General features: G+C 40.2%; 1 protein-coding gene and 1 long non-coding RNA gene across 8 annotated transcripts in view; one reads left to right on the top strand and one right to left on the bottom strand.

The window, feature by feature from the left end:
- Positions 1 to 19,568, top strand: part of LOC129050239 (uncharacterized) — a 71,322-nt gene extending 51,754 nt beyond the window's left edge. The window contains exon 4 of one of the 2 annotated variants that reach the window (XR_010138246.1): positions 17,123 to 19,568. This is a non-coding gene — a long non-coding RNA (uncharacterized LOC129050239). Of the gene's footprint in view, positions 1 to 65; positions 575 to 17,122 lie in introns of those variants that run through there. The other variant, XR_008513854.2, reaches the window with a different exon arrangement.
- Positions 1 to 20,670, bottom strand: part of DDAH1 (dimethylarginine dimethylaminohydrolase 1) — a 266,430-nt gene that overhangs the window by 9,888 nt on the left and 235,872 nt on the right. The window lies entirely within an intron of this gene.

Genomic DNA, 20,670 nt, shown 5'->3' with positions numbered 1-20,670 from the left:
GTTAGGATTTGTGAAGCTTCTAGACAATAGCTTTTGATCAGTCTCACAAATGTGCTTTTTTCCAGGTGCAGGGAATGGGATTCCACTATGTCTAAATCTCTGCTTATTATGTGCTGTTGAGGGTAGAACAAGATGGCCAGTCTGCTCATGTTTGCAGTCAGAACTGGACAGTCATCCTGTCACACGAATTGGACCTAGTTTACCCAAGAAGTTCAGAATTTCTTCCAGACAACTGGGGAGGCAGTTCTCTGAGCCAGAGGTTTACTAAGTAGGACCCCAGTGGTTTGAGGACCTCAGAGAGATCCTTACAACATGTATACACAACCACTGCTACCTGGTCAACCTAGACACAAACAAAACAAAATCTAGAAAATCTATTACTCCCATTGACTTACTTTTCTAAGCAATTGGGAGAACTGTGTGTGGCATATTTTGGCCCACACATTCAGGCTAAGTGCTCCCACCACTCATCATCACCAGATAACTGCCAGTTGGTTTTCCAGTTTAATTTGTGGTCTGCAGATGCTTCATTGTACTCTTTATCCACAGACAAATAAATCACCCATGTCTCTTAGTACCAGATGAGTTGAAAGAGAAAGCAGCATGGCAAGACTACATCTCCTAGGCCTGACTTTATTCACTGGATCTAGCGGTCTGGGCAAATTCCCCACCTTTCAGCGTGACTCATGCATGTCCGGTGGTGACTACAAAGCAGAAGCATGGAATGTCATACATTCCAGAGGAAGTGTTCTCAGGGATTGTTATCAGTGCTGACTTCTTGTTTACCAGTGAGGAAACAAACTAAAATCTCCAAGGTTGTGCCCATCTCAGAAAGTACCACGTGTCACTGGAGTGACAGGGCCTGTCCAGTTGACTTCAGCTGTTTCCATGCTCTGCCCTATCCCCCAACCTCACCTCCTTGAGTGAACAATCCTCTCCCCTACTTGGTTCCTATTTGAATTGTTCTTCAGTTACTGGCATGTATTTGAAATTCTAATCACTCTTCACTCTTTAATGCTTCTTCCTTTTCTGAGCCTTATTTTTATCATTTAAAGCTTCTGGTGGGGACATTCCTATACTTACTAACATAAAGGCCAGTATCTAATTTAGAATTATTTGAGGACAGTTTCAATTCTTCATTACTGGGAGGAAAGGAATTATATCTTTAGTGGGGAAATAATTTAATGCTGAGAATATATGAAGTAATTCACTGATAAATTCTACTGAGAGTTACTCTTAAAATAAATGTCTTAACAAAACCCCAACAAAGCTACCTTAGCAGAAGCTTTTAAATTAATTTATCAAGACTCCACGGTTATCATTTTAAGACAGGTTTAAGAATATGCCCAAAGAAATGACTTTTAATAATGAACAGGCCCCATTTGGAGCAGTGAGTAGTTCTGCTTAACTGAAAAAAATTACAAAAGTTATGTCAGGTGTAGCCTTTCTAAATGAAAGGGATGTATGAAGTGGTAACTGCAGATAACAAACAAGAAATATGCTTTTCCCCCTTGAAAATGCTAAAGGTGCTTATTATAAACACAAAGAGATTTTGTCTTTTGGGACAAAGAACAGATCTCTCCTTTCCTGTCAGAGTAATTATTTTCCTTTCTCTTGTATGTTGTTATTGTCTGAATAAGCTTACCATTTATTTGTAGCTGGGTTCAGGAGACTCATGTATGTACACAAGACAGGGTGCTGGCCATTCAGTAGGGAACATGCAGAGAAAGATGCAGGAAGGCTGTGTCGCTCTTGAATATCTTTCCCTTTTTACACCCTAATGGGCACTGTGAGGATGTGTTCACACATCCTGCCTGGTAGGGCATCACCTTAAAGAGCTCAGTCTCCTGAGGACTGAGCAACAGTGAGGCCAAGGAACAGGTTCTGTTTCCCCTTTGTGGATGCACAGAGGCTTTGTTAAAAGATGAGCACCATTTCAAATATCCCGAGAATGTAGCTGTTGGGCCGTTTAGTTCTGTGTTCCAACATTTTTTTCCTAAAAAAGCATGGAGGAGGTGGTACTGCTCTAGTGCTGTATGTAGTGTTTTTCCAACCCCAGGGACTGTACTTCCTGCTTCTCACTGTGTCTCAAGCCAGAATGGAAAGGAGACACACCTAAACCCTCCACACGTCACCATAAATTCCTTTCGCTAAGAACAGATTACTCGATATCCTGAGAGGCCCCAGACTCAACTCTGAATGATACAAATGAGTTCTACAGGATTTGGGGGAAAGATCTGAGAAGCCAAGTTGCCGTTCTGAATGCCCTTTCTGAATTTTGCCAAAGGAATGATTCCACTTTATGGAAACTAATTTGAGTGATTATTATTGGGATTAGATCAATTGGTGGTCAGCTCTGTTCAACAATCTTTTATGGTATGCCCCCTTCAGGCTCAGCACAATGGCAGTGTGAGGTGGGAAAAGGAAAGAGATGCCTTCAGGAGATGAAAATCTCATTTAAGGCAGGACAAGCACATGAAGAGTATGCTAGCAGTAAAAAGACAGTCAACCTCACTTTTATCACAGGCAACTCCTTAACGAAGAAGGCACGCAGCTGTAGGGAGGAAATAGCTCTGAGAATCATTGTGGCCACACTGTCATGGTCTGTTATGCAGCTGCTGGTTGGAGGAATTGGCCTTGCTCCCCAGGGTGGAGCTGTCACAAAATAGAGTGGGAATTGTCTGGCTTTCAGCCCAAGAGAATCTGCATGGCAAGCTGCATTAACAACCAGGCATTTCCGGCAGTTCCCAACATTTCTGGGAATTTTCTCATCCAAACGACTGAAAGCCCACTCCATTCTCTTGCTTCTTACTCATACTTTCTTTGTATAACGGTAATTATGTTTTAAAAAATCCTGGGCTATGTTGTTTCATGGAACAATTTAGAACTTATTGGTCAAACTCTGAAGCAAAGGTATATAAAAGGTAGTCAGAGATGTTTAGGGAATATTCAAAGCACATTTTTGGGTCACTCATAATTGATCTTTATATTCATATATATATATTCATATATATGTATATATATAACATAATGCACCCATCTTAACATATCAAAGCTAAATCAATATTAAAAACAACTGACTATAGAGTCTATTGATACAATATATGATGCCCAAGTACACTCTTCATTGCTACTGCATATCTAAAATCATTTATTGATTTATCCATCCATCAAGAGTGTATCGAGAGCCTGACAACATACCAGCATCAAGCCCTGGAGGTCTTTTTAAGGCTGAGCCAATATAGCTATGGATAACATTCTAAAACTGATAGCATATTTTCATGTTTTATAGTCTTTCCACAGACTAGTTCAAAATGAACACTGCCTGAGAGGGGCTTTAAGATGACTGACTAGAGGCACTGGACACCTGTTTCCCCAGCAAAGAAGAGCCAAAATAGCAAGTAGATAATCATACTTTGAATAGACATCTAAGAGAGAATGCTGGAATTCAGCAGAGAAGTGACAGAAAACACCTGAGATACTGAAGGAGAGGAAGGCAAGGTAGACAGCCTGGCTGGAATCAGCTGGGAGCCCAGAGAGGGTCCCTAGTGAGAGGAAAGGGTAAGTGAGAGATTCCCAGTGGTCCATGTTCCCATGCTGACTCCCGAAATCCTAGTCGTAAGAGTCTCTCAAACCCCAAGGACCCTGAAATTGGTATTCCCAGGGTCCGTGTGGCAGCATTGCTCCAGAGAGGGAGCCCACTCGGGTCCCATGTACCCACTTAGTCCTGGACAGATAAAGAGCCAGTTAGAGAGCCCATTTCCCACCAGACTGCATTGTGCCCTGGGACCCAGCAACCCCTGTATCTTCACATCCTTGGAGCCCCACTAACAGAGCGCTGGAGGGTGCAATGCAGGCTGGACACAGTAGAGTGGCAGGGTCTCCAGAACTCTAGCCCACACATTGTACTGCACACTGGGGAGGGTGATCCTGGGACAAAGGGAGCTGAAGCACGTGTTTCCCAGAGCATGAAACCTGACTTCCTGGGGCCACTGTCAATGAGAGAAAACCCTGCTCCCACAGTAGAAGGGCTACTTCACACTAGCATGTGTCCTGAGGTCAGGCTGCCACCATTGCCATAGCCACCTGAGCATACCGTCTGGGGCTTGGAAATTGCTCAGCCTTGTTCACCACAGCCTGGGTCCAAGGGCCCCATGTGGGGCCTGAGAATAGGCCTGTCTGGCCTGGCACCACCCCTGTCCTCCCTCAATGCCCAAGCACATTGCCTGGGGGCCTAAGGATTGCCCCTCCCCATTGGTTGACCCAGGTGCACATGCATGCCATCAGGGTGCCTAACAAAGGTCCAGAAAACCTGCTGCTGAAACCCAAGCATGCTGTCTGGAGGCTGGGGGACTGCCTCACCTTGACTACCACAGCTGGCATCTGGGCAATCCTCCCGGGACCTGAGAATAGGCCTGCCCAGCCTGCCACCACCACCACTGCTGGCAATCTTCTGCATGCACTACCTGGAGGATTGGGGACTGGGCTGCCCAGCCCATTGCAGCCACTGCTAATATCAGTGAGTGCCCATGGGGAGCCTGAGGACTCATCCAGTCATCTGGCACACTGCTGCCATAACCAGCACCCAAGAAAGCTGCCTGGAGGCCCCAAAATCAGCCCGTCTGGACTTGCTAACACTGGCGCCCACATATGCCACCCTGGGACCCAAGAACAGGCATGCTTGGTCTGCCGCTGCCAACAGCAGGGCCTGAGGACTGGCCCACCTGGCGTCCTATCCCCAGGAAAACCTCAGCATAACCTCCACTAACAACTGCAGCCTATGCCACTGAGGAAATCATAGACACCACTGATGGTATATAGCCAAAGAAATCCTATGGAGACTACACCACTATATATGCCCAGAATAAAAGCAAAAGTGCCCTAACCAACCAACACCATAGATCCATCTACAGGAAAATGTCTTCCCCTATGAAAGCCAATCTAAAAAATTGGAGGAAGTGACTGTTACACCAGATGCACAGATATCAATGAAAGGACACAGAAATACGAAAAAGCAAGGAAATATGACACTTCCAAAGGAACATAATAATTCTCCAGAAACAGATTCCAATAAAAACTAAATTTATGAAGTGCCTGAAAAAGAATTCAAAATAACAACATTAAGGAAGTTCCATGATATACAAGAGAACACAGATAAACAATAAAAAGAAATTTAAAAAACAACTCAGGATATGAATGAGAAATTTACCAAGGAGATAGACATATAAAAAAGAACCAAAGAGAAATCCTGAAACTGAAGAATTCAATGAATGAAATAAAAAATGCAATGAGAACTTCAACAGGATACTAAATCAAGAAGAATTTCAGAACTTTAAAAAGAAGAAAAAAAAATAAGAAAGAAGAAAGCCAGTGTGACCTATGGGCCACCATAAAGCAACAAAATATTTGAATTTTGGGTGTTCCCAAGGGTGAGAGAAGTTTAATGGCATAGAAAAACAATTTAACAAAATAATACCTTAAAACTTCCTAAGTCTAGCAAGAGATTTAGAAACAGGAAGCTCAAAGATTCCCAAATAGATACAACCCCAAAAAATCTTTTCCCCAGCATATTATAGTCAAACAGTCTGATATGTCCCCACCCAATTCTCATCGTGAATTATAATCTCCATAACCCCCAGGTGTCTAGGGAGAGACCAGGGGGAAGTAATTGGATCACGGGGACGGTTCCCCACATGCTGTTCTCATGATAGTGAGTGAGTTCTCATGAGATCTGATGGTTTGATAAGTGTTTGGTAGTTCCTCCTGCATTCATTCTCCTTCCTGCTGCCTTGTGAAGAAGGTGCTTTGCTTCCCCTTTGCCTTCCACCGTGATTCTAAGTTTCCTGAGGCCTCCCCAGCCTTGCAGGACTGTAAGTCAATTAAACCTCTTTCCTTTATAAATTACCCAGTCTTAGACAGTTATTTAAAGCAGTATGAAAATGGACTAATACAGTGTAAAAAGTCAAAGACAAATAATTCTAAAAACAGCAAGAGAAAAACATCTGATATGGTTTGGCTCTGTGTCCCCACCCAAATCTCATGTTGAATTGTAATTCCCAATGTTGGGGGAGGGACCTGGAGGGAGATGATTGGTCATGGGGGCAGATTTCCCCCTTACTGTTCTCATGATAGTGATTTCTCACAAGATCTGATGGCTTAAAAGTGTGGGCATTTCCCCCTTCACTCTCTTTTCCTCTTGCTCCACCATGTGAAGAAGGTGCTTCCTTACCCTTCCACCATGATTATGTTTCCTGAGGCCTCCCAGCCATGCCTCTTGTACAACCTGCAGAATTGTGAGTCAATTAAACCTCTTTTCTTTATAAACTACCTACTCTCAGGTAGTTCTTTATAGCAATGTGAGAATGGATTACTATAGCATCTAGATACAAAGAAGTCTCCATCAGACTAACAGCACATTTCTAATCTGTACAGTCTAGAAGAAAATGGGATGATATATTCAAAGTGCTGAATGAAAAAAACTGCCAATTAAGGGTACTATATCCATCCAGTAAAATTATCCTTCATAAATGAAGGACAAATTCAGAGTTTCCCAAACAACCAAAAACTGAGGGAATTCATCACCAAGAGACCAGCCCTCCAACAAATGCTTGAGAAAGTCCTATTCCTGGAAGTGAAAGAACAATACCTTCCATCATGAAAACACACAAAAGTATAAAACTTATTGGCAGAGCAAACACACGAATGAGGAAGAGAAAGGATTCAGATGTTACCACTACAGAAAACCACCAAACCACAATGATAAACAGTAAGAGTGAAAGAAAAGAACAAAGGATATATAAAACATCCAGAAAACCATTAAATAACAGGAATAAGTCCTCAAATATCAATAATAACCTTGAATGTAAATGGCTTAAATTTTTAACTTAAAGATATGAAGTGGCTGAGTGGATTAAAAAACCCGTGACCTATCCAAAGTAATGAGGGTTATTAAAAAATATTTTTGTAAAACCCATGACCTAACTATATGCTGCCTAGTGAAACTCACTTCACCTATAAAAAGACAAACATGGGCTGAAAGTAAAGGGACAGAAAAAATATTCCACACAAACAAACCAAAAGCAAGCAGGAGTAGATATATTTATATCAGATAAAACAGATTTTTAATGAAAAACAGTAAAAAGAAACAAAGAAGGTTATTATGTAATGACAAATGGATCAATTAAGCAAGAGAATATAACAGTTCTAAATATATATGCACCCAACACTGAAGCACCCAGATATAAAAAGCGAATGTTGGCTGGGCATGGTGGCTCACATCTGTAATCCCAGCCAGCACTTTGGGAGGCTGAGGTGGGTGGATCACTTGAGCTCAGTAGTTCAAGACCAGCCTAGGCAACATGGTGAAACCCCATCTCTACAAAAAATACAAAAATGAGCTGAGAATGGTGGTGCATGCCTGTAGTCTCAGCTGCTTGGAAGGCTGAGGTGGGAGGATGGCTTAAGCCTGGGAGGCAGAGGTTGCAGTGCGCCAAGATTGTATCACTGTACTCCAGCCTGGGTGACAAAGCGAGACCCTGTCTCAAAAATAAAATAAAAAACAAATGTCATTAGATCTAAAGGGAGAGACAGACTCCAATACAATAATAGCTAGGGACTTCAACACTCCACTCTCAGCAAAAGACAGAAAGTGAACAAAGAAAGTTAGATTTAAACTGCACTTTAGACCAAATGTACCAAAAATCTATGGAACATTTCATCCAATAGCTGCAGAATACACATTCTTCTTATCAGCCATCAAGAACATTCTTCAGGATACATATTAGGCCCCAAACAAGTATCGACAAATGTTAAAAAATCAAAATTAGGCCCCAAACAAGTATCCACAAATATTAAAAAATCAAAATCATAACAATTCTCTTCATAGACCATAATGGAATAAAACAAGAAATCAGCAATAAGAGAAATGTTGAAAACTACAAATACATGGAAATTAAACAACATGCTCCTGAATGACTACGGGGTCAATGAAGAAATTAAGAAAGAAAGAAAGAAAAATTCCAGAAACAAGTGAAAATGGAAACACAACTTACCAAAACCTGTGGGATACAGAAAAAGCATTGTTACAAGGGAAGTTTATACCAACAAATGCCAACATTAAAAAAGTAGAAAGATTTCAGAAAAAGCAACCTAATGTTGCTCCTCAAGGAACTAGAAAAGCAAGAACCAAACACAAAACTAGTAGAAGGAAAGAAATAATAAAGATCAAAACAGAATGAAATGAAATAGAGAGTTAAAAAATAATACAAAGGATCAATGAAACTAAAAGTTGTTTTTTTGAAAAAATAAACAAAATTGATAAACTGCTAGACTAACCAAGAAGAAACGAGAATAGATCCAAATAAGAGGAGGGAATTCTTCCTAACTCATTTTATGAGGCCAGGATTACCTTGATACCAAAACTAGACAAGGACACAACAAAAAAAGAAAACTACAGGCCAATATCCCTGATGAATATAGACACAAAACTCCTCAACAAAATACTAGCAAACCAAATCCAACAGCAAATCAAAAAGATATTACACCATGATCAAGTGGGATTTATCCCAAAGGTGCAAGGATGCAAGGATGGTTCAACATACATAAATTAATAAACATGATATATTGCATCAACAGAATGAAGGACAAAAACCATATGATCAATAGATGGTGTGTATTCTCTAACTCAGCTCCAATTAAAATCCTTATTCTTGTTTCTTGTTTTATATCATCTTTCCCTTCTATTTTTAGTTATGCTATTTTGCTGTACTTATGTATCTTTGTAAGCTGCTTTTATGAGGTGAGGTGTGATTATACAATGTCAAACAGTTCTTCTAAAAACATGTTTTTAAATTATCACACTATTACAAGTGCATCTTGTAAAAGATTCAAATATGAAAAGTTAAAGCTCTATTGGACTTAACTGCATACACTTGTCAAAACTCATTGAATTATCCATTTAAAATTGTAATTTTATTGTAAAGAAATTATGTTGCAATAAAACTATTTTTTTTTTTTCCGAGATGTAGTCTCACTCTGTCACCCAGGCTGGAGTGCAGTGGTGCCATCTTGGCTCACTGCAACTTCTGCCTCCTGGGTTCAAGCAATTCTCCTGCCTCAGCCTCCCAAGTAGCTGGGACTACAGGCACACACCACCATGACCAGCTAATTTTTGTATTTTTAGTAAAGATGGGGTTTCACCATATTGGCCAGGCTGGTCTCAAACTCCTGACCTCGTGATCCACCCGCCTTGGCCTCCCAAAGTCCTGGCATGAGCCACCGCACCCGGCCAATAAAATTAATTTTTTCAAAAAGTTAAAGTCCCCTTTCCTTCATAGTCTATCCATTTTAATAACTCTGAAAACCCTCCTAAAGTCTCCTGATGCAATTTCCTTTAAAAGACACACTCACTCAGAGCTCTGCCTTCAATGAAGAGAAAAGAGCTGCCAGTCCACACTTTTGCATTATCCTTCTGTGCAATCCACACCAGTCACTGAACTGCCAACTTTCATCAGCTTTGGTTGCTCTCCAGAGACCTTTCTCAAATTCTCTCTAACAAGCTTCAGGGATGGGACGAGACAAACTTCTCCCCCAAACAGAGATCTGGGTTTCCTTCCTCCTGCCACTATTCCTTCTTGTAGAATTTAGTATCATGTATTTAGTATCATACCACAGGACTTCTTAGCTGGGAAGGAAGGCAGACTTTTCTCTATTTCTGAGGGACTGTGTGCCTAATGAGAATGAGCATAATAAAAACTCACTGCAGATTCATTGTATTTTAATATACATACGTTATCAACAGAGAGAAAGGCACTATATGGAAAATGTGATAAATGAAAATCTTTCATTCTGTAGGCATTTCTTTCTAAAAAGACAGCATTTTAGAGAAAAGTTAGCATTTCATAAGCACTTGTATTTCAGTAATCTAGGGGAGTTATGCCTGATTTTCCTTCATATGAGAGCTATTTCTCTAAAGTGCCAGGTATTTTACTCAATATGATATTATTCTGAATGATTTTAGGTGACATTTTCTGTTCAAGGACATAACAATTTACTTTAGGAATAGATTTTCTCTCCCTGCCCTCATGTAGGAACTGACATCTGGTGAACTCCAGACACAGCCAGTGTTCTCACAGCGTATGGATTACCTGCATCAGAATCACACCATGGTTCCCAGTCTTGCTGAATCAGAATTTCCAGCGGTGAACCCCAGGAATGGGATGTACATTTTAAATGTGTACTGTGTGTGATTCTTGGGTACATTAAAGTTTGAGGACCACTAACTTATACTATTCAAATTAATATGATCTGGCTGGGTGTGGTGGCTCATGCCTGTAATTGCAGCACTTTGGGAGGCAGAGGTGGGGGATCATTTGAGGTCAGGAGTTCAAGACCAGCCTGGCCAACATGGTAAACCCCATCTCTACTAAAAAAACAAAAACAAAAATTAGCTGGGCATGGTTGCATATGCCTGTAATCCCAGCTACTCAGGAGGCTGAAGAAGGAGAATTGCTTGAACCCAGGAGGCGGAGATTGCAGTGAGCTAAGATCGTGCCATTGTACTCAGCCTGGGCAACAGAGCAAGACTCCGTCTCAAAAAAAAAAAAAATATATATATGTATATATATATATATATATATATATATATATATATATATATGATGTTCACACCTAACACATATTGTTGCTGCTATTGATAATATGACTAGTAGTAGCTGAACTTTATTGAGTTCTTATCATTTGCCAGGGTGTGGATAAAAAAGAAATAAGTGATTAGGAAACATACAAAAACTGTAATAGATTCAGCGCTTTTCATTTAGCTCCTAATTGTTTTTCGTTGTTGTTTTTGGAATCCTATAATGGTGAGTCACCTCTGAGTATGTGGTCACAGGTTTAAACTTGGTCCCACTTTGGGAAGAGATAAAGGGAATGGCTGCTGTAATCTATCTCCAAAGCTACCTTTAACATTTGCAGACAGTGTGATGAGTAATATGGGGACCCAACAGCAGCAACAGAACCATAACTGAGAAAATGAGATTTAGAAATATTCTTAAAGATTATTGGACAAATACAACATTTTGAAAGATGAAAACAAGGAAAAATAGTAGGTGATTAAGAGCAGGGCAATGGTAGTGGGATGGTTTTGCAGGAGGGTTGTAGAAAATTTAATGTGTTTCTTTTGCATGTCAGTATTTCTAAGGATGATCCAAATTCTAGTATTGTGTCATGTAGTGGGGAAGTTTTCCCTAGAGGCTGCAGAATAATTAACGGTCAAAATGTCACTTCTAATTTAGGGTCTATGTTTCACCCTATGCTTTATTAACCTTCAGCCAAGCAATAGGATACTTATCAACACCTACAGCATTTAATACATGTGATTTCCACAGAGAAACAGTAACCCAAAACTCAAAACCCTCCTCCTTCCAGCTCAACTGACACGTTTCCTAATCCCTTCAACACCAAAGGTACTGGTGTTGGCATGGCTGAGAGTATCACATAGGTCATGCTGTGATGTACGATCTCAGCCCATGAGACAGAAATCATCCTTTTTTTTTTTTAATCTTTTGCCAAATCAATTCAGCCAAGAAACAATCTGACACTGCTAGAGATGGAAGGCATGCAAACGTTTTTAAGATGATTTTTTTGGTGGGCCTTGAGAGAGAGTAACAGATGAAAAAAAATGGAAAAGGGTAAAGGACAGAGACTCCAGACTTGAGTGAGCACTGATTCCACTGCTGCCAATGGAAACTGAAATGGAAGCCAACCCCATTAATGTCTTACAAGCTTAGGCATCGGATGCCTACCAGAGCTGCTGTCATATCTGAGTACTGCTCCATTCCTAAAATGTGAATCTAGGTCAGTGAAATCCAGCAACATTTGCCCACCAATTTTTGATGGTTTGTTCCTTTGTGGATGAGGAGAGCTGAATTCATGGTGACAGGGAGAGTTTGAACTCTTTTCCAAAAATTCTACCAAAGGCACGCCATTGTGGTAGTTATTTCTGAAGTCATTTTGTTCATCATTGTCCCCAGGGGCACAGAACAGGAGTTCTGCAATTATCTTCCAAAGTGTTGATCTGGTCCCGTTTTCTCCCTTTAAAGTCCATCAGTCACGATGTTCTGTTACTTCTCTAAGTGGGCCTCACTTTCCGCACTGCCCTTTCCACTTTCACAGCTACTTTCCTAGTCCAGATCCTCCACTCATTTATTCATAGACTGTGCTGTGAAATAGCATCAGCTAGTTTTATTACTCCTAATCCTTATTCCTGTTAAATCATTATGGGAACAGTGCCAGACAGATCTTTCTGAAAAAACACCTTCAGCTTCTACTCCTCTGCTAAAAAAAATCTGTGTTGTCCCCCACAGCCCACAGATAAGAAAACCCCGATTTCATTGGCCAAGATAATTTGAAGCAGCCCCAACTTGTATCTTTCACCTTCTCTCTCTCTGTTTCCCTGCATCCAGCCCCCATTCCAGCCATTGTCTCTTGACGGTACTACTGATACTTCCCCAGGCTGTCCTGTTTGTAATAACCACCACTCTTCTGTGCCAGCTATGCCTTACGTTCATTCAGGTGCACTCAGACTTTGAGTCCTGCTTCTGGTTGATCACTCCCTCTCCAGAACTCCTACCACGTTTCCTAGGACCCTGAACCATTTATTAGCCACTTATGTTGTGCTGCACGGTGACAGTTTTTATCTTTTAATGTTCTCTCTTGTTTCTCCAGCTAAATGGGAGCAGCCTTGAGGGCAGAGATCATTTCTCATCCGACTCAGTATCCCTGTGCTTGGGATAGTATCTTTCATATCTTAATAGTTGCTGCTCAGTAAATCGTACCACTGTGATGTCTTTTCAATTGCTGGTTTAAAAGTCTTTTTGCAGAAGAGACAGTAATAAGAGGTTTTGAAAATCTTAGCTGCTTTTCCTATCAGAGTTTTATGTATGAATTAGAAAATCATGTTTGTTAGATATCCAGCTGAGTAGTTAGTTATATATGTAATTGAAGCTGCTTCTAAGAAAATGGAATGAAGTTGGAGTCTTTCTGTGGTTTTCCTCAAACAGGCATAAAAACATTGCTAAGCACAAACAGATAGAAAGATGTTCCGGCCAGGCAAGGTGGCTTACGCCTGTAATCCCAGCACTTTGGGAGGCCGAGGCGGTGGATCACGAGGTCAGGAGATTAAGACCATCCTGGCTAACACGGTAAAACCCCGTCTCTACTAAAAATACAAAAAATCAGCCGGGGAGGTGGCGGGCGCCTGTAGTCCCAGCTACTCGGGAGGCTGAGGCAGGAGAATGGTGTGAACCCGGGAGGTGGAGCTTGCAGTGAGCCGAGATCACACCACTGCCCTCCAGCCTGGGTGACAGAGCGAGACTCCGTCTCAAAAACAAAAACAAAAACAAAACCCAGATGTTCCATCACTTACAGGCACTGAAAGGACAATATCACATTAAGATTCTACAGTGAGCCCACTCTGAAGTAATCCTTACCGCTAGTGCTTTATAATTACATGGTTGCTACTTTTTGCCAAGTAGTTGTTTGCTCCATCCTAGGTTTAAGACACGGTATTTCACCTTGACTCGCTGTTATAAAATTTCCAATGGGAAGGAACAACATTCTCGATTCCTACTGAGGCTGACTCAACTTTGTTTTTTCAAGAAGAGAACAAGTATAGGAGATAGGGGTCACATAGGGAGAGCTGGAGGCAGAGCCAGAATGGCAATCCATGAAATGGATTCTAAGTTCTCTGCTTTGTCCTCATGGGCATTTTGGCCCTGTAGGCAATTATGCTTCTTTAGTAGAATCAAAATATGATTATTTTAAAAAGTAAGGTATTCTCTAATATCAGTAACAGTGTGAAGTTTAACTTTCCCCCTTTTTAGCATATATCTTCACACAGTAAGATCAGGTCCTGTTGTTAGGTTTTTCTATGAGTGTGTGTGTGTGTGTGTGTGTGTGTGTGTGTGTGTGTTGGAGGAGGAGGTATGGAAATATGAGTCAAATGCAAGCTTTCTGTTCTCAGAAAATGATAACATTAGTGATTTTGGTAACTTGGAATATTTTAATGAGGAATTTTAGCATGTCAAATGGATTAAATCATGGCATCCAAATTATTACCCAGTTAGGTATTATATTTCAAGTTTATACAATGTTTAATTCTGGGCAGGAAAAACCTAAGAAGTTTCTAGTTTTCTATGGCTTTAATTTGAATACTTTCTTTACTTTTACTGCTAATGTAATCGGGATATGTTATTTTGCACCTATATGACAAAAAAGTTGGCTTCTTCAGGTGCACATTATTCTGGATTCTAAGCTAGGCACTTTTGGAAGTTGCAGGTATCCTTGAAAGCAGTGGCTCTCAACTTGGCCTGTGCATTAGAATCACCTGCAGAGCTTTTAAAAAATGCAGATGCCTGGGTTCCATTCCAGACCATCAGAATTTTCTGAGATAAACCCAGGGTAGTATGTTTTCAGAAAGCTACTCAGATGACTTTAAACCACTCTCTCACTAGGAACCACTAATTTAAGGTCACTTACAGACTTTTTCTTTCACAAGTTAGAGTCTTGGATTGAAAGGTCCCTTATAAGGCTATGTGGCCAACCATCCAACAGATGATTACCCCTACAATATCCTATAGAGTCAGTTTAATACTTTTTGATGGTCTAGTATATACTGGACAGGATGAACAGCACTTTTAAATATAATTTCTTCCTTTTTCCCTTTGACATTTTCTTGAAAGCCCAAAAGGAAAAAAAAGCACATTATTCCCTTTCTCCTACTTGGCCAATTTTGACTTCTTCCTGCCTTGGGACTAATGCTAAAATTCAGCATGGCTGTTTTGGTGTCATAGCTTCAAATTATTTATTGGCTTATTATGCCAAAACATTTTATTTTGGCCACCCTAGCCTTGTTGGCATACAGCTCTGGGAATATTGTCAGATGAGGCAACTTCTACCAGGAAAAGGAGCATAAACAGTTGTTACAAATTCAGAGGCTATTTGGTTTTGTGTTTTAATTTCTTAATACACGCATGGCAGATTTAAAAAATCATTGTTTTGTGGAGCTGGTGAATACAACAGCCAGATAATAAGACAAAATTAAACCTACAATGGGATTGTCAGTATGCCTTTCATAGCAGAGACTCAAAGTGGAAAATCTTGTGGCTACACACTATAATTCCCTGTGACAACAATAACTAAAAATGCAAAGTCTTTATTTTTTCCATTTCAATCACTCTGTTGATATGAGTTAGTTCTCATTCTGTCTTTTGGGTTTTGCTAGTTGTCATTAAAGGAAATTCCAGGCAATAAAAAACATATAAAATCCAAACACATTAAGGGTTTTTCCATCTTCATTTTTTATATGACCATCTATAAAATAACATGGACATTTTTGGACATAAAAGCAATGCTGCAGCTGAGTCAAAACAAGAGGAAATACAGTCTGAGTGATCTCTATTATATAGTTAGTCATTCAAAAGAAAAACAGGCTGTGTGCTATGCAATTTAAATGAGGTACAAAGCAGCTCTTGTCTTCATTCAAGGAATCTTAGAAATTCAGTTAGTTATTTCAGGAAGTAGATAAGAAACCTAAAAGACATTTCCATTGAGATGCATTGTGAGCATTTTAATTTAAAATTACAAGTCTATTGAAAAACCGCATACTGTATTTAAGCTCCATTTACATGACAAAGGCACAAAAAATGGAGTGGTGATCTCATAATTCTTTTCTTACCATGTCCTTGTAGTATTTTTATTAAAAGTATTTTTAGGTAATAATTTATTGTGATACAAAAGAACAGAATTACTAATTTTAAAAAAAGTCCACCAAAGAAAACTATAGTGTATCCCATAAACATACACAAATGTAATATATGAAAAAAATGAAAACAAAAACAAAACAAGATAAAACAACAAAAAACTCCTCTCGCACGGGGTTAGGAAGGTGAGGATGCGCCTCCTGCTGCCCGGCCAGCAGATGGCACAGTCCCCCAGCCGGTCAGTGCTGCAGTCCCTCCCAGGTGGGGGTCAGCAGCTTCCTCCTCTGAATAGTTTCAGGAAAGTTTTAGCTAAAGGTACCACCTCCCCTGACCTCCCTCCCTCCCTTCCTTCCCTTCATCCTTCTCTCCCTCCCTTCATCTTTCCTTCCTTAAGAAAATTTTTTTTTCTCCAATTGACTGGAAGAGTGAATGCTACCAATGAGGTCGAGTTAAAAATCATTACTGAGAATTACTGTGAGTCCCTCCTGAGGCAGATATTACTATCTGTCCTCCTGTGACGATAGCATGTAATTAATCCAGGTTTTTGGAAAAGAAGGCAATTTCAGGGATGGATCTAGAAAAAGAACAAGGTGAGATGTGGTATAGATTTACTCTTTCTTATGTCTTTTTCCCCCTTAATTAAAAAAATTAAAAACAGGGTAGTCTGTGGAAAAGACAGGCATCATGTAGAATGGTAAAGCAGGGGGTTAGGAGTTAGGCACACTTAGTTATTGGAGAATTATTTCTGTAAGTCAATCATAGCCTACTTCCAACAATGTAACATATATATTTTTCCTAAACTTTAAAAAATTAAAGTATAACATACAAAGTGTAATATATAAAGTATAACACATAAAGTGGCCCTCTGGACCATGACTGCCTCCCTTCTTCTTAAAATAACTATTATTCTGACAGGTAACAGTAGAGAGTAGCTTTGCCTCTTGTTTAACTATGTGCATGAAAGAATAGAATATTTATTCTTTGGGGGGTTGGCTTCTTTTGTTCAAATTATGTTTTTGAGCAGCATTTCCAGCTTTGGAGTAACTGGAGTACTCATCTTTTTAGAGAAGGTAAACATTCCTTCTGGAAGAGTACGAACAGGTCTAATGCCTGTGCGCTAATTAATTTGTCTTACATTATTTTTTTTACAGGTACAGGGGTATGAAGGTGAGATGCAAAGTTGGGAGAAAAACTATAGGAAATGCAGGTCGCTCTAAAAACTAATTTGGCTTAAATAATAGTATTTCTAGGATCAGACTTGCTATTAAATATCTAGCATTTGTTCAAACCAACCTAACTTCTAGTACCTTTGCCATATGGATGGTAAAATGCAGTAATAATGTCTTCCTTTCTTCTTTCCCTAGATTGGTACCCTGTATTAAATGTGTTCTGATGGCCAGGCGAGGTGGCTCACGCCTGTAATCCCAGCACTTTGGGAGGCCGAGGCAGGCAGATCACTTGAGGTCAGGAGTTCGAGACCAGCCTGGCCAACATGGTGAAACCCCATCTCTACTAAAAATACAAAAATTAGCTGGACGTGGTGGCAGGTGCCTATAATCCCAGTTACTCAGGAGGCTGAGGCAGGAGAATCTCTTGAAAGTGGGAGGCGGAGATTGCAGTGAGCCAAGATCAAGCCACTGCTCTCCAGCTTGGGCAACAGAGTGAGACTCCATCTTAAATGAATGAATGAATGAATTTACGTGTTCTGGGCTTTTTAGCTGAGAATTGCTAAATTCTTCCTATAAACTCTTCCTAGATGGATGATTTCATTTAAATATACAATGCACACACTATTAAGTCTACTATAATCTCAACTGGCAAGATGATGATCTCCATAAGAATCTACTTCATTAACCAAGAGTAGATTGCAACCCATTACAAAGTATTTCAAATGCAATAAAACTACCCAGAAACCCTTGGGGCTCTCAGCTTTACCTAAACATGTAAGAAGTAGATTCTGAAGGAACCAAGTACTCAGAGAGCAGTGACAGAGGTGAGAAGTAATCAAGCTTTCAGTGTGTAGCACAGGAAGGCACAATTCACCTCTGTTTAAGTAATATGCCCTTTAAAGAGATGCCCAAGTGGCCAGGGACTTCTCTACAGAGGAAAGAACTGAGACACCAAGGTTTACAAGGGAAAAAATAAATATCTGGTACCAAACTCACACCTTTCCTGAGACTGCTCAGATCCTGGATACCAATAAAAAATGGAAAGTCAGTAGGTAGGTGGAGAGACATGGAAGGAGCAGACAAGCTCGGCTAGAATCAATCTATGGCAAAATAATTAGAAAAGGTTTTCTAATTAAAAAAGAAGATTCAGTATGGAGTGGGGTGGGCAACTGGGGCCAGGGGAATCAGGGCCCAGGAAACCTGTTTCTGGAACTGTAAGATCCCACTCAAAATGATTATTTCATCAGGTCTCAGTATTTTGAACTGTAAAATGGGAAAAACAAAACCAATCACACTTTTATCACTTGTAAGTGATATATTTGTCTCTATTCATCTGTCTTCCTGCCTGTCTATAATAACATGGAGTATTTATATTTCTATGTTAGTAGTTAGCAATTAGTAATTGCCCCATTAGATCTAATTAAACTAAAGAGCTTCTGCACAGCAAAACAAACTATCATTGGAGTGAACAGGCAACCTACAGAATGGGAGAAAATTTTTGCCATCTACTCATCTGACAAAGGGTTAATATCCAGAATCTACAAAGAACTCAAACAAACTTACAAGGAAAAAAACAAACAACCCCATCAAAAAGTGGGCAAAGGATATGAACAGACACTTCTCAAAAGAAGACATCTATGCAGCCAACAGACACGTGAAAAAATGCTCATCATCACTGGCCATCAGAAAAATGCAAATCAAAGCCACAATGAGATACCATCTCACACCAGTTAGAATGGCAATCATGAAAAAGTCAGGAAACAACAGGTGCTGGAGAGGATGTGGAGAAATAGGAACACTTTTACACTGTTGGTGGGACTGTCAACTAATTCAACCATTGTGGAAGACAGTGTGGAGATTCCTCAAGGATCTAGAACTAGAAATACCATTTGACCCAGCCATCCCATTACTGGGTATATACCCAAAGGATTATAAATCATGCTGCTATAAAGACACATGCACACGTATGTTTACTGTGGCACTATTCACGATAGCAAAGACTTGGAACCAACCCAAATGTCCATCAATGATAGACTGGATTAAGAAAATGTGGCACATATACACCATGGAATACTATGCAGCCATAAAAAAGGATGAGTTCTTGTCCTTTGTAGGGACATGGTTGAAGCTGGAAACCATCATTCTCAGCAAACTATCACAAGAACAAAAAACCAAACTCAGCATGTTCTCACTCATAGGTGGGAATTGAACAATGAGAACACTTGGACACAGGATGGGGAACATCATACACCGGGGCCTGTCGTGGGATGGGGGAGGGGGGAGGGATAGCATTGGGAGATATACCTAATGTAAATGACGAGTTAATAGGTGCAGCATACCAACATGGCACATGTATACATATATAACAAACCTACACACTGTGCACATGTACCCTAGAACTTAAAGTATAATAAAAAAAGAAAAAAAATTGCCCCATTATTAATTTTATTGATGGTTGTAATATAGAAACCAAACTGCTCTCAAATAAATAAAGCAGCTGAGTTCATGCAAACCTGAGTTTCACCAACCCATTTCGAACCTGTGACTATTTCCTTAGGAGAGCTCATTATTCCCCAGATGAGTTTGTCCTCTTATTTTCACTACAAGGTAACATGACATTTTTGATGCTAGAAACATGGCAGGTGGGCATTCACCAAATCCACAGGCCTGTGGTTTAGGCAGTACATTTGCTGATGGAAAATGCCATCTCCAACGAATGCCTTTCTAGCTAGTGAGGATTATTTATAGGTTCTGACAAGTAGAAAAGGAACATCATTATTAACACTAACTCGAATGAACTCTACAGGGAGGAGGACTATAAAGTCTTCATAGGATGCCCTTAACAGATGTGGTCTGAGAGAATTTGACCACGGGAAGGGAAAGATGAAGAGAGAAATAGGGGTGACTTGCCAAGTCATGCAATAGGACTTAGGGCTTGGGTTTTTTTTTCCTAGGTCATCAGCGGTCCTCTTTTCTGACTACAGGGTCTTCCTTTTCCAATGTTGGTCCAACATCTCTGAAACACTACAGGGCTTTCTCCTCAAAGACCTGCTGGTACCCAGATTGCTCCCTCACAGTGATAATCTTGTCTTCCTCAGTGTTAAGTTCCTACTTCTTCAGATCTCACCTGCCCCTTCCACCTGTACCCCTGGAAATCCACTAGAAACTCCTTTACGAGTTGAGCTGGTTTGCTCACATCTCATGAATGTGCTTTGCTCAGTCTTTGCTTATGCCATGTCCCTACCTGTAATTTTCTCTCATTGAATTCTACCCTGTCAAATGCCATCCATCCTTCAAGACTCACATCTAGTCTCATTTTCTCTACAAAGCTTTCTCTGAATATCTAGGCCTCAGGGAACGCCCCCTTTTCCTCTGAACTTTGAAGAGCAGTTAGGGCCTATATCATATAATGTAGTACTAATTAGTCATATTTGATTACCTTTTATTTTGTTATGTGTTAGTCTCTCTAGACTATTTGAGTTACAGACCTATTGAGGTAGGGACCAAACGATTTGAGTTAGGGACCTAGTCTACCCAAAATGGCAGAAGGGGCCACTTTTTCTAGCTGATCCACCCAGAAGTTGTTCTTTCTGCTAATACACACAAATGCATGGTATAGACCAGCTTAAACCCTCTCATCTTATAATCGATCTCAGACATATGCAGACCAGCCTAGCTACCACAGATAGATAGATACCACAGTCCCTAAGGAGAAAAATAATCTTCCTAGACCTCCTGAGTGA

The sequence above is a fragment of the Pongo abelii genome, chromosome 1 (assembly GCF_028885655.2).
Source record: "Pongo abelii isolate AG06213 chromosome 1, NHGRI_mPonAbe1-v2.0_pri, whole genome shotgun sequence".
In the NCBI taxonomy this organism is placed as follows: Eukaryota; Metazoa; Chordata; class Mammalia; order Primates; family Hominidae; genus Pongo; species Pongo abelii.
The sequence above is the reverse complement of the archived record's forward strand: the minus strand, read 5'-3'. Positions and strand labels throughout refer to the sequence as shown.